Raw genomic sequence first — 16,799 nt, forward strand, 5'->3', positions numbered from 1 at the left:
ATCATTTTTAGCAAAGTGTAACAGTTCATAACTCTAAATGTTGCAGTTCATAACTCTAATTTATTAATGATTTATGGTGTACAATATAAAATATAAATATTAAATGTATTTATTTCTAATTTGGGTGTTGATTTTATGTAGCTAGTGATTCCATCTATATTAATAAATACTCACACCCAAGATATAACCTCAGTAATCTTGGCACAGGACTTATGTGAACCAAAACAGCATGTCTTCTGTTATTTATTTCCTCTCGTTGCTTTGTAAAACATAAAGCAAACCAAATAAACAACAATATCAACAAAGAGCAACAAAACTGAATCAAAGCAGCCAATAAGAGAAGAACAAAACAGCAAAAAAAATTTTTTTAATGAAAGAAGAAGAGAAGTTAGTCCAACCAAGCTTTAGGATCCAAATTCAGCAAAATGAGAGAATGTACGTGAGAGTCAGAGAGACAGAACACGAACTTCTGAAGAGTCCTTCTGCCTTTCACTATACAGTAAAAATCCACTCCAGGCCCTTCTCCACCTCCAGTATAATATGTGCCTCGTACAAATGTGCATCAACAGTCATGATAAATTTGTTGCTAAACATTTATAAAGGTAAAATGTCCCAAAATGTTAAGGTACAGAAAATACAGTTGATATTTTCTTTTGCAGAGGGAAGCGGAAAATTGAAAAACTGAAATTATGCAACACTCTTAAGGACTTTTTGCAATTTAAAAGTCAGTTTAATGATTGAACAACCCAAAAAGAAATCATGTGTACTGTGGCTCACCCATAGCTACTGTGCTTGTATCAACACAATCACAGAGGGAAAGGATGGGATATAAAAGTGAAGAAGAGGAAGAGGGTATGAAGGGGACTGAATCTGAAGATGGATGGGGGGAGAGGCTTCCCCTACCCTAATTTCCAGAAAGTCTTAAAAATCTCTAGTAAAATGATTTTCATAAGCATTGGACATTTGTGGAATTTATGGCATATAAATACTTTATTCATTTAAAGAAAACTTTTGTTCTTTTTCATAAAGAGAATAATTCATCCCTAATGTATCTGATTTGGTTTTTCATATTGAGCTTTTCATGTAAAGCCATTTTATCTAGTAATTTCCTCAAGTCAGGATGAGGTTTATAGGGACACACAAAAAAAATCACTAAGAAAAAACTTAAATTAGATGACTAATAGGATCAAAGACTGTGAACCTTCATTTTATTTACACGATCAGTTCAGAAAACCAGTAGATCCTTTCTGATTAAATGTACGGGACTTCCTTTATGATCTTGTCATTAACATACCTAACTGCCAGGCTTAAAGATAAGGTGACCCTAGCTTACAGAGCACAAAGGAGGAATCTTGCTTGATTCACACAAGGTGTGGGTTCTGATCGGAGCTTTGCTACTAACTACTATGACTTTTGAAAAGTCATTTAAGTTCTTTGGCGCTCAGTTTCATAATCTGAAAAATTACAAGAGTTTTACTAGATTAATCACTAAAATGACTTCCAATTAAATTATCGTCCAATAGTAGAGCTCCCAGGAAAGATGTATTTGAAAAGCTATTCCCTGCCAATATCCCAAGACCTGCTTAGTCCCATGATAAATAACTTGAAATATGATTTTAAGATTAATATAAAGTAGGTCTCAAACTTTAGTGTGACAAAGAAATTAGGTCCCAACCTCAGAGATTTTCCCATGTTTCAACTCCAGAGAGTCTGATTCAAAAGGACTGGGATGGAGATCAGAAATCTGCAATTTTAACAAGCACTTCTTTTTAAATGCTGCAAATGGTGGTAGTCTGGAAATTACAGTTTGAGAAAAACTGCTTAGAAAATAATGTGCCAATCAAAATGAATTTGGGTATATTTACTCCCTTATGCTAAAACAAATTTTCAGAAGATGACTATTTAAATAAAACATGAGTAAATGGAATCTATGAGTCGAACTCTAAATAATAGTCATCTACTAAAGATATAATAAAATATGTATACATTTCTCAGGTTTTTTAAGAGTCTGCAGAATGAGTCAGGCTGTCTTAACAGTTATAAGAAAAATAAAAATCATATTCTTTCATTTAGTAGAAAATAGATATCTACTAATAGTCAGCTTTCACAGGAAAGGAAAAGCTTTATAAATTCCAACAATTAAAAAATAGTTTAAGGGGAATGTAAAATCCAAAAGAACCTAATGTTTTGATCTTAGAAATTATTCAAAATAGCATTATAACATTATAATACATACCAAAATACATTCCAAAACCTCTTGAGTCAAGGAGATTAATGGTTAATAATTATTATAGCTAGGAGTGTACATTATACTACATTTTAAGGATACATACATTTTAAGGAAGATATATTTACTGTTCCTAAAAAGATAAGCCAGATCACAGTTAACATTAATAGAATTAAAATTAGTAATGACAGGTACAATTTAAAGTACAGAAATTCTGCTTCCAAATAGGAATTCAATCTAGATCAATTCAACTATTCTTTCAGCACTTGCTATTTTTCTGCCATCAGGTAGATACTGGCAAGTCGGCGTCATGTTCAATGTCTCGAAGGCCAGTGTTTCTCAAAATGAATCACCTGGAGATCTTGTCAATACAGGTTCTGACTCAGTGGTCCGAGATTCTATATTTCAAAAAATCTCCCAGGTGATGTGGATGCTTCTGGCCCTTGGACGACACTTTGAGTAACAAGGCCTCTGGGCATTTCAACCGCATTGAGTTAAACAGAGGAAATCCCATGAATTAGATACAGGTTAATTGTGGTAGATTTTATTTCCTAAAGATAGCCTATAACACAGCCTCTCATTCCACATTGCTCTCCTCAGTATGACTTTGCCACTCTCCCATCAAGAGGAAGAGTTTAAATTGTCCCACCACCACCTTGAACCCAGGCCAGCTTTTGTGGTTCACTTGTAATGAAAAAAAATGTGGTGGAGGTGTCATTGCATGATTTCTGAGCCTAGTTTGGAAGAAATCTTGAAACTTCTGCCTCAGTCTCATGGAGCACTCTCTCTCTAGATGCTTCCTCTAGGATCCAGCTGCCACACTGTGAGTGACCCAAGCCACGTGAAGAGGCCATGCGTAAGCACCCTAGTAACAGTCCAAGCTGTTGAATCACTCAGCCTAGTCACCAGACATGTGAATGAAGAAATCTCAGTATAGTCCCAACACTCAGCCATTCAAATCACTGCCATTCTTTTCAGCATTCCCAGATGAGGATCCAGACATTCTGCAGCAAAGGCAGATCATCCATACTTGCCCTCTCTGAATTCCTGCTACACAAGAATCCAAGAACATAATAAAACAGCTGTTGTTTTGCACCCAAGTTTGGGTGGTTTGTTACATAACAATGGAAAACAAAGAACGGAATTAGAGTTAAGATAGAAGAAGCATGTAGTGAATGAAAGCAAATATTTGATCCTTACATATTATTTTTAATTGTTTAGACTAAGTCATATAGCTAAGAGAGGGAAGGTCTGGTGACAGAGCCAAAACTGTTAAAAGAATGCAAGGGAAAGTCTGGCTGGAACAGAAGGTGAGTCCTGAGATGAGGCAAGAGATTATAATAGAAATTGAATGGGGACAATAGCAAAGGAACTTGGGAGGCATCATCAACAAATTAGATGGAAACCTGAGAACATATAGAGGAATTCAAAAATGGAACGTGAACTGTTAAGACTGTAGGATGGTTTCTGGTTCCATCAATGAAGCCTCTTTCACTAGACTAACTAGAATACCCATAAAGCAAAACATATATCAAACCAGAGAGAACAAAGGAAAAGTTGTAAGGAGAGAAACGAAAGCAAGGCAAAAGAACACCCAGTGGGCATAAATAAGAATGCGAAGAAAGGACTATGGCACAATGGCTAAAATGGCTAATTCACAGTTCCAGGAACTGGGACATAGGGAGGAATATGACAAAGTCCTACCCAATAAAGCTTAAAATACTAGTGAAGACAATAAACAAGTAAGTAAATGATGTACTTTCATACAGTGGTAAGCATTAGAAAGAAAATAAAGCAGGCTAAAAGGACAGAGATATTTGGGGAAGGAGAAATGGGAGAGATCTGTAAGATCTGTATATACTGAATATTAACCAAGAAAGAGTCTATGAAGACCAAGTCGTAATGAGAGAAAAAGGAAGGAGTAATTATGGATAAATTATCAACAAATGAGAAGAAAGCCCAAGATAGCTTCTTAACCATAATCTGCCAGTTGTTCTGGTCAGAAAGTAGTAGCCAATGGAATGTGGGTGGAAGCGATCTATGCCACTTCTTAGACTGGTCCATAAAATCCTCCATGTCAGTAGATGAGAGAAGAGAAAGGCTAGGTGTTTGTCTCTATTTCCCCCCCGTACCACACCGTATATCTGAGAGTGGTGGTGTCTAGTCCCTTTAAATACCCCCTTTCATGGCCCCAGCTTTAATACCATTTCCCTGCCTTGCCCTTTGCGATCCTGGGATAAAACAACATTCAATGCTTGATGGGCTCTGAGTGCCTCACCATCCCATGTTAGTTCCCTTACCCTTGTCCACATCCCATTAAATAGTCCCTTTATGAAATTCTTCTAGTTAAATCTTTTTAAAGAATGTCACCTCTCCCTACCAGGACCCTGACAGATATACTACTTTACGTCATTAAAAATTTGAATAAAGATCATAATACTTAGGTCTTTAAAAGAACTAGTAAAAATGATAGCACTTTAGAACTGAGAGTGATCTTGGAAATCACCTTGAGTCCATTCACCTTATTTTGCATTGACGGTACCAATCACCAATGTTGCATTTTCCTTTTACATTTTCTACATAATCGTTATATTTAGCTCACACCAAAAGAAAGTACATGCCAAACTTTTTATGTATTTCAGAATATTTATTTATAATATTTACAATATTTTCAGGGGAAAAGTAACAAGAAGCAATTCTCAAAATTAATGCCCAGAAACTAGTTCTACATTGGAACAGCATCCACCTCAGCTGGAAAGCAAAAAACATGTATTTCTCAGTTCTCATTTTTTCAATGAAACCCTACTCTGTTTATAGAGCTGCCAAATGGCTGAAACAGCCCAAAACAATTTACAGTATTGAAAGATACTGACTTTTTTCCCTGATGATCTTCTTATGATGAAAAAAAACAAGCTTTAACCACAGCTGACCCTGATCATTAATAAAGCCACACCCTGCCTGCAAGTCACATTAAAATGCTAAACCATCTCTCTAGCTAGAAGTTCAGTAGCAGCAAATGTCCATTATCAAGCTCTGTGGATAATGACATTTTCTAGTTCCCTCTATTTCCCCCTAAATTTACCCTTGCTCTGCAGCGCTCATCTCATAATCTTGGGTTTCTTCTAATGTTCTTGTTCTGAGGTGCAACATTAGCCAATGTGCACTATTCCAAGAAAAGCAAGCATATCTGTCAAAAAAGCTATACCTTGTTATAAACCTAGCCTTGACCTCAGTCATATCAAATATGAGGCTAAAGCATTTGTTATTTTAAACAGCTACACTTGTTGATCTAATATGTATCTGCACAGTCTAGTGTTTCACACATTTTATTAAATCCTCATGAATCTTTCCTCCTGCACCTTTGGTCTATGAAATACAGTGTCACACGAACATGGTCTCGTCCCGTAACAAAATTTACTAGTTATATGCTGTTGCTAAAATATATCTCATTGTTGTGACCTTGGTTAAATAGTACACATATATATAAAATCACTGATTAATGCTTTTTTCCTTTTTAAACTGTATGTGTATATCAAAGGGATGTGAGTTGGGATTAGGATTTCTTTCAACAACAAAGCCATAATTTATTTAGAATGGTTGGCCTCCCTTGCTTCCTATTACTATCCAGCACATCAATCAACTGGACAACTGAGGTAGGTAAAATCCCAGTAAAAGAGTAGCCAGCTGACATTTGGCCATATACACTATCAAATACAAATGGCAAGCCTCCAGCTTCAAACCTACACATATCCTGATCTTCAAGTGGCCCTTGAGACAGAGTGAAGAGACTGATGTTGGTCTGCTTCCTGAGATTCACATCCTGCAAACAAAATGTAGCCTCTGTCCCCCAGGAGAAGGTAGTTATGCACCTAAATTTTTGAGGCCTAATCCTAATTACATGATATTATAACAGATAACAATGTCAATTTACACTTATCTAGCCCATTCCACATTTATCTGCTCATTCAGCTTTTTTTTTTTTTTTTTGCTCATTCAGCCTTTAAAGCCACCTTGTGCTATTTAAAAACCAGGACTCAGGGAAGTGAAAATGACATGTCCAATGTCATATAGTGAGTGGCAAAACTAGGACTTCAACCCATATCTTTCAACTCCTAACCTGATGTTCTTTCCACTGATCTCGGACCTATAAGAAATGAAAATCCCGGGGTTCCACTGTAGACTGACTAAATCAAATACTCTGAGGTTGGGTCCTACGGTAGGCAGAATTGTAAGGTGGCCACCATTAATGTCCTTATGACTGTCAAAGATCTGAAAGAAAGATAATCCCCAGGTCTTCAAAGTTACGGAGAAACAAACATTCGTAAATATTACTACGGAATTATGAATTATTACAGCCTTTCTGGGGATAAATTAACATTGTAAATCAAAATTCTCAAAAAGGCATATATCCGTTGACTCAGCATTTCCACTTCTAGGAATTTAAATTTACACATGCCAAGTGGAAAAAATAAATAGGAATTAAGTAAATCAATGATGGCACAGCCACATTAAAATTAGGTTCTTGATGCATTTTTACTACCATGGACAAATGCTGAGCTCTAATAGTTAGCAAACAGCAAAATGCCATGGATAGTCCACACCACTAGAACCATCTGACATCAAGGATTTGTCAACCAACTTCCTAAAATATTCTCAAAGTAACGAAATGTCTATAAAAGGAAGCTCTGTACAAAGTCATTGTAACACAAAGATTACGAGATCAGTAATTTTTTACCCATGGATCTGTATCCCCTTAGCTGATATTTTATGGTGACGCTCATAATCCAATTTCTATCACAATGTAGCACTCTCAAATAAGTGTTTAGGTTGAAAAGTGTTTAGGCTGACACAGAATATACTCTGCTGGGGTTATGTGATCAGTAACATTCACCAGTTCCAACGCCCACAGCCATGTCTCCACATTGGTCCACTAGGAACCAGTCCTCCAGGGGGTCATAACGACAGAAGCAATACTAGGATGAGCTCTCCTAGAGTCACATGACTTCCATTATTTCAGTACTAATAATTCAGACCCATAAAGTGAACGAAACAAGAATCCTTTCTGCATAAAAAACAAACTTATGGTTACCAAAAGGGGAAGGGCAGGGGGATAAACTAGGAGTTTGGGATTAACGTATACACATACTACATATAAAATAGATAACATATAAGGACGTACTGTATAGCACAGGGAACTATATTCAATATTCTGTAATAACTTATATGGGGAAAGAACCTAAAATATATATATGTGTGTGTGTGTGTGTGTGTGTATATATATATATATATATATATATATATATATATATATATATGAATCACTTTGCTGTATGCCTGAAACTAATAATCCTTTCTGGTCTTACAACTGCTAGTTGGAGTCATGTGGTATATCTATATTCATAAATATCAATAATAGGTCATACACTAATAGTAGTAATGGCAAGACACAGGAAGTTTTGGAGAAACAAAAGTACCCTTATGATTTATAAGATTCTTTCCATTAAATAGAATGGGTGTTTAGTCTGATGGAACTGTTTCATAGTTTTGAGTTCCCACAACTGTTGTTGTTGCTTTTTCTCCTTCCTGTTGAGTTTTAGCTATTGTGATTTACAGTGAGATTAAGCCCGAGTAAACTGACAGCACCTTCCTTTACATGTAAAAGGGCACAGGGAAGAAGCATGACTACACGGAGAAGTAAGAGGAATAAGACAAGAATTCGTGGTCCCATAAACAAACCTGCTGAAAAGCTCAATGTATGACACTGTTCAGAAATAGAAGTTCCTTCTTTAACGTAGAAAAATTCTAAATCAGTATTTCTCAAACTTTTTGGTACCAGGACCCTTTTATACTCTAAAATTATTGAGGATTCCCAAAGAGCCTTCATTTATGTAATTTATGTTTCTTCATATTTATATTAGAAATTAAAGCAAAAATTTATCAAATATTTATTAATTCATTTAAAAGTAAAATAATCCATTACATGGTAATATAAATAATACATTTTATGAAAAATAACTATGATGTTCAAAACAAAGAAAATTTAGTGAGAAGAATTTTACATTTTTGTAAATTTATTTAGGTCTGACTTAAAGACAGTTGGATTCTCCTACTTGCTTTTTTTTTTTTGAAAAAGAATCTATTTTTTAAATTTAATTTTATTTATTTTTTTATACAACAGGTTCTTTTTAGTCATCCATTTTATACACATCAGTGTATACATGTCAATCCCAATCTCCCAATTCATCCCACCCCCACCCCCACCCCCCGCTGCTTTCCCCACTTGGTGTCCATGTTTGTTCTCTACATCTGTGTCTCTATTTCTGCCCTGCAAACCGGTTCATCTGTACCATTTTTCTAGGTTCCACATATATGCATTAATATACGATATTTGTTTTTCTCTTTCTGACTTACTTCACTCTGCATGACAGTCTCTAGATCCATCAACGTCTCTACAAATGACCCAATTTCATTCCTTTTCGTGGCTTAGTAATATTCCATTGTATATATGTACCAAATCTTTATGCATTCGTCTGTCTGTGGGCATTTAGGTTGCTTCCATTACCTGGCCATTGTAAATAGTGATGCAATGAACATTGCGGTGAATGTCTCTTTTTGATTTATGGTTTTGTCTGGGTATATGCCCAGTAGTGGGATTGCTGGATCATATGGTAATTCTATTGTTAGTTTTTTAAGAAACTCCATACTGTTCTCCATAGTGACTGTATCAATTTACATTCCCATCAACAGTGTAAGAGGGTTCCCTTTTCTCCACACCCTCTCCCTGCTTCTGAATTCAGTCTGTTGTAATATACATTTTGTAGCCTCCGGAAAACTCCACTGTACACTTGAGTAAGAATGAGAGTGAAAGAAGTGAATAATGTCTTAGTATTATTATAAAAATAATTTTGAACACACAACCCCCCTAAAAATATCTTAAAGATATAGAGAGACCAACCTTTCTGGTTTGCGTGGGACTATCCCAGGTTTAGCACCAAAAGTCCCATGTCCTGGGGAAACTCCTTAGTCTGGGCAAACAAGGCTGATGTTTGCCTCTCTGTACTACACTCTAAGAATAGCAGTGCTAAAAACAAAATAAAAAAGATGGACTTGCTTAAGATCACAACATCCGCTAACTACTGCTATACCTTCAAAATCACAAGTCTACCTAATTCCTGGCTACACATAGTTATTGTTAGTTTTATACAGTTTTAATAATAACATACTAATTTGAAATCGTCAGAATCTGCCAAGTAGCATACTCTTAAGCATATGCAAAGTAAAGGTTTGATATGTTATATTAGGAAAATCAAAATTAAGGTCTATTTAATTTTTTGTCGTTGGGACCTTGGGATTGAACAAATGTAACTTAATAAATGTCCCTTAAAATATATTATTTTTTGAAAGAAAAGTACTACATGCCATTCCACTAGATATTTATTCAAAAAAATGCAATGAGAATTCTTACTATTTACAGTAACTAATTACCTTGAGCAACCACAAAAGTATTTGTGAGAATTATTTCATTTTTCAGAAAGCTTTACTGAATAAAGTATATTAAATTTGCTTTATGACGTTCAAGTGCCAAACCACACGTTTTCCCTCCATCACCTTTAGTTCCTTTTAAATGAAACTGTGTATGGGTAAGTCTTTGGTCAAATAATGCAGTCATCTTTTTCCATCATTTTTCTTTTTTTTAGATGAAGTATTTCTAAAATGTTATGTATATAACAACTAACAGTGACCAGTATAATCTTTTAACGATTCCTAAGTTTCTTTTTTATAAAACATGACGACAAAATCATATTATTTAGATTAAAATGTTATAAGAAATCACCATCATAACCAGGTTTTCCTTCAAATGAGATATTTTACATTACTGAATTGGCAATAGACATTCATTTCAAGCTCAAGACATTTTTCTTGCCATTTTTTTCACAAAATTAAATGTGTACCTACAGTTGCTATGTTACTGGTATAAGCCTTACCTTGGCATAGCAATTTTGTTTAAATAAATCATTTTCTAAAAAGGTGTTTGCTGAAACTTTAAAATATATTTCCAACAGCAATAATCCCCTAAAAGAAAAAAATGTGACTTCCTTCTCCAATTTTATTTTTTTGAGTTTTTTTTTACTCTTAAATTGTCTACAAGTTCACTAAGAAGGATATTTATGATTTTTTAAGAAAAAATTATATGTCATAATGTCAATGCAAAATTTCAGAAGATATAAAGGACATTAGTTAACAGCTTTTCTACTTCAAATAGAAAAAAAGCAAAATATTTTACAACAAAATACCACTAATATTTCGAATTTCACAAAAAGGTCACTTGTAATTTAATTGCCTAAAAGAAGAATAATTATATACTAATAATGTAAAAAAACATCAAATAGGCAAGGGAAAGAGGAGCTTCACAGTATTTTTCAAACATATTTCAAAAGAGACAAAGGTCTGGTGTCCTTTTTATAATTATTCATCTAAATCTGTTAAAATATTAGAATTTAGAAGGTATTTTTATTGAACATCAACTGCTCTCTAGCAGAAACATCACACTCACACACTAAGATCCCTGCCATCAGTTTCTCTAAATTTTAGCTTACTCTCCACAAGGCCAGTCAACTTTTTGAGAGAGGTGAGGGGAATCACTTCCCTGATTAAAAACTTCCATGAATATCAGTTTCCTAGAGAAGTCTGAACTTCTTTTCTTAGCACAGTATAAGATGCTCATTCAGGACCCCAAACACTGTTTGCCAGTTATTTCCTCCAGCAAGTAGACCTTAAGTGCTTTTCAGCGCCTGGCTCACAGTGATGCTCAGTCACACCTTCTGCATCAGTCACACCTTCTGCATCAGTCACAGCAACCTCCTTACAAGCTTATGCCCATGTGCCCTTAGACACACTCTTCCTTCTTCCTGTTAAAATTATAGCACAGTGCAGGTGAGAATTTTACACAAGAGGAACAATTCAGGAAAATTAAGAGTGTTCACTTTGTCAATTTTGCCCATCCATAAATAAATTAAAATAAGTTCATTAAGTCCCATAGAGGGAAAATATATCTATTCCATTAGGATTTCTACTCTTTTACTAGAATTCTGATGAGAAAAAAATTACCACTTTTGTGTGTGTCATTTTTTTATTGAAGTAAAACTGACATACAATAAAAACATATATCTTAAGTGTTCAGTATAATGAGTCTTCACGACTGCAAATGCAACCAACACTAAAAACAAAATATAGGACATAGTTGTCAGAATAAAAAGGCTCTCTCATGCCCCTTTCCAGACAATTTTTCACTCCCATCCCCAGGCAACCACTTTCTGATTTTATCATCGTAGATTTAAAAAAATCTATTCTCAGACTTCATATGAATAGAAACATAGTGTATGTAGATTTTTGAATCTGGCTTCTTTCACTCAGTATAATATTTTTGAGATTCACCCATGCTGTTGCATGGATCAGTAGTTTCTTATTATTATTGCTGAGTAGTATTCTTTCTATGTGAATATATGCTATATTTTTCATGTATTTATTGATGCTTTGTTATCTTCTTTTATGAGATGTCTATTCAACTCTTTTGTCCATTTTTTAAAAATTAGATTGTTCTTTTCATTACCGACTTTAGGATTTCTTTAAATATTCAGTGTATTCACATATCGTTTTTCAGATATATATCTTGTGAATATTTTTTCCCAATCTGTGGTTTGCCCATTATTTTAATGGAGTCTTATAATGTGCAGAATTTTTAATTTTGATGAATTCTAACTTATCAATAGTTTTTATGGTTGATTTTTGCGTCCTGTTCAAGAAATCATTGTCTACCCCAAAACTTTCTATTAGAAGCTTTTGGGTTCTAGATATACATATAGGTCTATGATACATCACAAATTAATTTTGTACATGGAGTAAGATAGAGGTTGAGGACTCATGAATGGTTATTTGAACTGTCTCAGTGTTTGGGAGAGACAGCATTCAGCCCTCTGTGGATGCAAAGTGGGGCAAAAAGCACTCCATTTCTCCTCTTTGGAAAGAGGATGAGTGGCCACCTCCACCAGGTTTGGACCCTGGGGCTAAGGCAGAGGAATGGATAACACCTTGGTCTCTATGCATTCTAAAGGAGTTGATTTAGAAATTGCACGGTTTCCAACTCTTCTGTATGCCCACAGGTTACATAAATGACTTTAAGTATTCTCTGGAGTCTTTGTTATCAAAAATTGCGGTGCCATTATTCACAGTAGTCCATTATTCGATGTGCCAACAATCCTCTCTAGATTCAGAGCATCCTTTTCCTATTATAATGGTTCTCTCATCAGAGTTTGCATCTTTCTCATGAGAAAAAAGCTAAACACAGAGCTGGTCGTGGTTTATCAGTCAATTCAATACTGTAGCTACCAATGTAAATATCCCTAGTCTTTTTCTACACAGAACCATTTTCTGGTGTTCCCCAAAACACATTATAATGAAATGGAAGCCTTAACAATAAGTCCTCAGTGAGTGACTACATTTGTTGATTCTGCAACTTAATAATGTTGAGGCCGACATCTGAGCAATTCTCATGTCTTTTTCCACATGGTCACCAGATGACTGCTGCAGCTCCAGTTATCATGTTTTCTTTGGGTTCTGTGAGTCAAGATTTCAAACAGGGCACAATAAGGATGGCTGGTCTTTGCTTCACAATGTCTGTGGACTGGATCAGAAGATTTAAAAGACTGGAAGGGACTCAAATGCCTGAAGTCTAGAATCATCTGAAGAACTAAAGAATCTTCATTTATACATCTGGCACCCTGACTGCCATATCTCAAAGTCTGGGTTCTGAGAGAGATACCAGAGGTGGGCATATAAGAGGAATCACCTAGATGGGAAGTATTTGAGAGGGACTGCTCAGAGTGGCAGGAAAGGCAGCATTACATGAAAAAAACTTACTGGTGCATTTTAACTAGTATCAAGAAAGAGGCAGTTTTTTCTCTCTCTCTCTCTCTGTGTGTGTATGTGTGTGTGTGTGTGTGTGTGTGTGTTTTACCTTGAAATAGCTCTTTGGTTGCTACTTAGGAAGATACTTGCCACTCATGTAGAAAAGGGTAACAGATATCCTTGAGTTCAAAAACTAGACCAATCACTGGAAGTTCTTTGACTTTGGAGTAGTCACCTAATATCTCCAAACTTTCGTTTTCCCCTTTGTATAATATTAATACTATAATAATAAGAGGATTATTATAGTATATATTAACATGTTACTGCAATAATAATACTATCTTGATCAATTAATATGAGTGTTAAGCAACTTACCCATCATGATATCTGCAACATAAGAAGTAATTTTCATAATTAATTCCCTGCTCTTATCTGCCTGGAGAAATCCTGTTCAGTCACCACAACCCAGTTAGACGACATGTATACCTAAAACTCCCGCTCTCACAGGGGCAAAGTCAGATCCTTCCACGTTCCTCACACTTCTATTACAGTGCTTTAACCCAATGTTATAATTATGCATTCATTCATTCAACAAATATTGATATTTCTTGAGTGTCTACCACATGTCAAGGACTCTGTTTGGGAATTGATGTGCATTGTTTAGTAAAAACAGTTTGAGTTCCTATCATCACAAAGCTTACCCTCTAGTGTTAAAATGTCTTTATCTGCACCTAGAGAATGATCCGGGTAAGGATTGCCACTATATCTTATTCAACACACTCCCTGGCCACTGACAGAGTCTCACAAATGTTTGTTGAATTAATTTTCTGCAAAAGATAGAGTAGCTTAAGACTTCTTCACAGCTAGTTCATTGTTAGGCAATCCAGCACAATCCATATTAAAATAAATTAATACAATTTTAACAGGCAATGTTTCCATTTAGAGGAATCTGTGATCCCAGAGATAATACAATAAAAAGATTAATTAATTAATTTAAAAATAGATCCAGGAAACCTCATTCATATTCCCAGTTCAAAAATCTTGTTCCACATTTATTCTATTATTAGGTCAACTATTCCTCAAAATTCTGACAATATAAAAGAATGATAACTGGTCATTTGGTGATCCTCTGTGGTCAATCAACTGTGATCTATAGGTCACCAGTTCCAACCAACACAAGCCTAATAGGCTGCAGAACAGTTATCCAAGGGACACACAGTCACATATTCATGGAATTGAAATACATAGGTAAGTAGTCACCCTAATGAGTACTCCTTGCATGTATCACCACATCCTGCAGGAAACTTAAAAAGCAACTCCTTTATTGGCTACAATGGCAGCAGGCAAGAGGACATACACTGCATAGCTACTGCTGTGCATGTCTGAGTGTAAGTGGGTCTGATGCTGACTTCCCTTCTGAAGAAAAACTACAAACACATAAATGCACACACAAATTTGGTAAAGTAGCAGGATACAAAATTAATGCGCAGAAATCTCTTGCACTCCTATACACTAATGATGAAAAATCTGAAAGAGAAATGAAGGAAACACTCCCATTTACCATTGCAACAAAAGAGTAAAATACCTAGGAATAAACCTACCTAAGGAGACAAAAGACCTGTATGCAGAAAACAATAAGATACAGAGGAAAGAAATTAAAGATGGCACAAACAGATGGAGAGATATACCATGTCCTTGGATTGGAAGAATGAACATTGTGTAAATGACTATACTACCCAAAGCAATCTACAGATTCAATGTAATCCCTATCAAACTACCAACGTCATTTTTCACAGAACTAGAAAAAATTTCACAATTTGTATGGAAACACAAAAGACCCCGAGTAGCAAAAGCAATCTTGAGAAAGAAAAATGGAGCTGGAGGAATCAGGCTCCCTGACTTCAGACTATACTACAAAGCTACAGTAATCAATACAGCATGGTACTGGCATAAAAACAGAACAATAGATCAATGGAATAGGATAGAAAGACCAGAGATAAACCCATGCACATACAGTCACCTTATGTTTGATAAAGGAGGCAAGAGTATACAATGGAGAAAATACAGCCTCTTCTATAAGTGGTGCTGGGAAAACTGGACAGCTACATGTAAAAGAATGAAATTAGAGCACTCCCTAACACCATACACAAAAATAAACTCAAAATGGATTAAAGAGCTACATGTAAGGCCAGACACTATCAAACTCTTAGAGGAAAACATAGGCAGAACACTCTATGACATAAATCACAGCAGGATCCTTTTTGACCCACATCCTAGAGAAATGGAAATAAAAACAAAAATAAACAAATGGGACCTAATGAAACTTCAAAGCTTTCGCACAGCAAAGGAAACCATAAAAAAGACCAAAAGACAACCCTCAGAATGGGAGAAAATATTTGCAAATGAAGCAACTGATAAAGGATTAATCACCAAAATTTACAAGCAGCTCATGTAGCTCAATATCAAAAAAACAAACAACCCAATCCAAAAATGGGCAGAAGACCTAAATAGACATCTCTCCAAAGAAGACATACAGATTTCCAACAAACACATGAAAGGATGCTCAACATCACTAATCATTAGAGAAATACAAATCAAAACTAAAATGAGGTATCACCTCACACCAGTCAGAATGGCCATCATCAAAAAATCTTCAAACAATAAATGCTGGAGATGGTGTGGAGAAAAGAGAACCGTCCTGCACTGTTGCCGGGAATGTAAATTGATACAGCCACTATGGAGAACAGGATGGAGGTTCCTTAAAAAACTAAAAATAGAACTACCATATGACCCAGCAATCCCACTACTGGGCATATACCCTGAGAAAACCATAATTCAAAAAGAGTCATGTACCACAATGTTCACTGCAGCTCTATTTACAATAGCCAGGACATGAAAGCAACCTAAGTGTCCACTGACAGATGAATGGATAAAGAAGATGTGGCACATATATACAATGGAATATTACTCAGGCATAAAAAGAAACGAAATTGAGTTATTTGTAGTGAGGTGGATGGACCTAGAGACTGTCATACAGAGTGAAGTCAGTCAGATAGAGAAAAATAAATACAATATGCTAACACATATATATGGAATCTAAATAAGATTTAAAAAATGGTTCTGAAGAACCTAGGGCCAGGACAGGAATAAAGATGCAGTTAAAAAGAATGGACTTGAGGACTCAGGGAGAGGGAAGGGTAAGCTGAGACGAAGTGAAAGAGCAGCATGGATATATATATATATATACACTACCAAATGTAAAATAGATAGCTAGTGGGAAGCAGCTGGATAGCACAGGGAGATCAGCTTGGTGCTTTGTGACCACCTAGAGGGGTGGGATACAGAGGGTGGGAGGGAGGGAGATGCAAGAGGGAGGAGATATGGGGATATATGTATATATACAGCTGATTCACTTTGTTATAAAGCAGAAATTAACACACCATTGTAAAGCAATTATAGTCCAATAAAGATGTTTTTAAAAAAAATGCACAGACAGTTCCTTCTCTTGTTGCTAGAAAAGCAAATAAGGAAAGAATTCCCTGCTACTCTCAGCAAAGTCTAAATTGGGAGGTAAAAGATGTACGCAAATCTCAGTGTATGACGCATGATAAAAATTTATTCCTCTTGTGTCTTTCCAAGATCGTAAAAAATATGTTGGTAGCTGTCA

At 35.5% G+C, this 16,799-nt stretch overlaps 1 protein-coding gene across 1 annotated transcript in view; it reads right to left on the bottom strand.

Moving 5' to 3' along the window:
• Positions 1–16,799, bottom strand: part of ADAMTS3 (ADAM metallopeptidase with thrombospondin type 1 motif 3) — a 291,139-nt gene that overhangs the window by 169,906 nt on the left and 104,434 nt on the right. The window lies entirely within an intron of this gene.

Source organism: Globicephala melas, chromosome 5 (genome assembly GCF_963455315.2).
Source record: "Globicephala melas chromosome 5, mGloMel1.2, whole genome shotgun sequence".
Lineage (NCBI taxonomy): Eukaryota > Metazoa > Chordata > Mammalia > Artiodactyla > Delphinidae > Globicephala > Globicephala melas.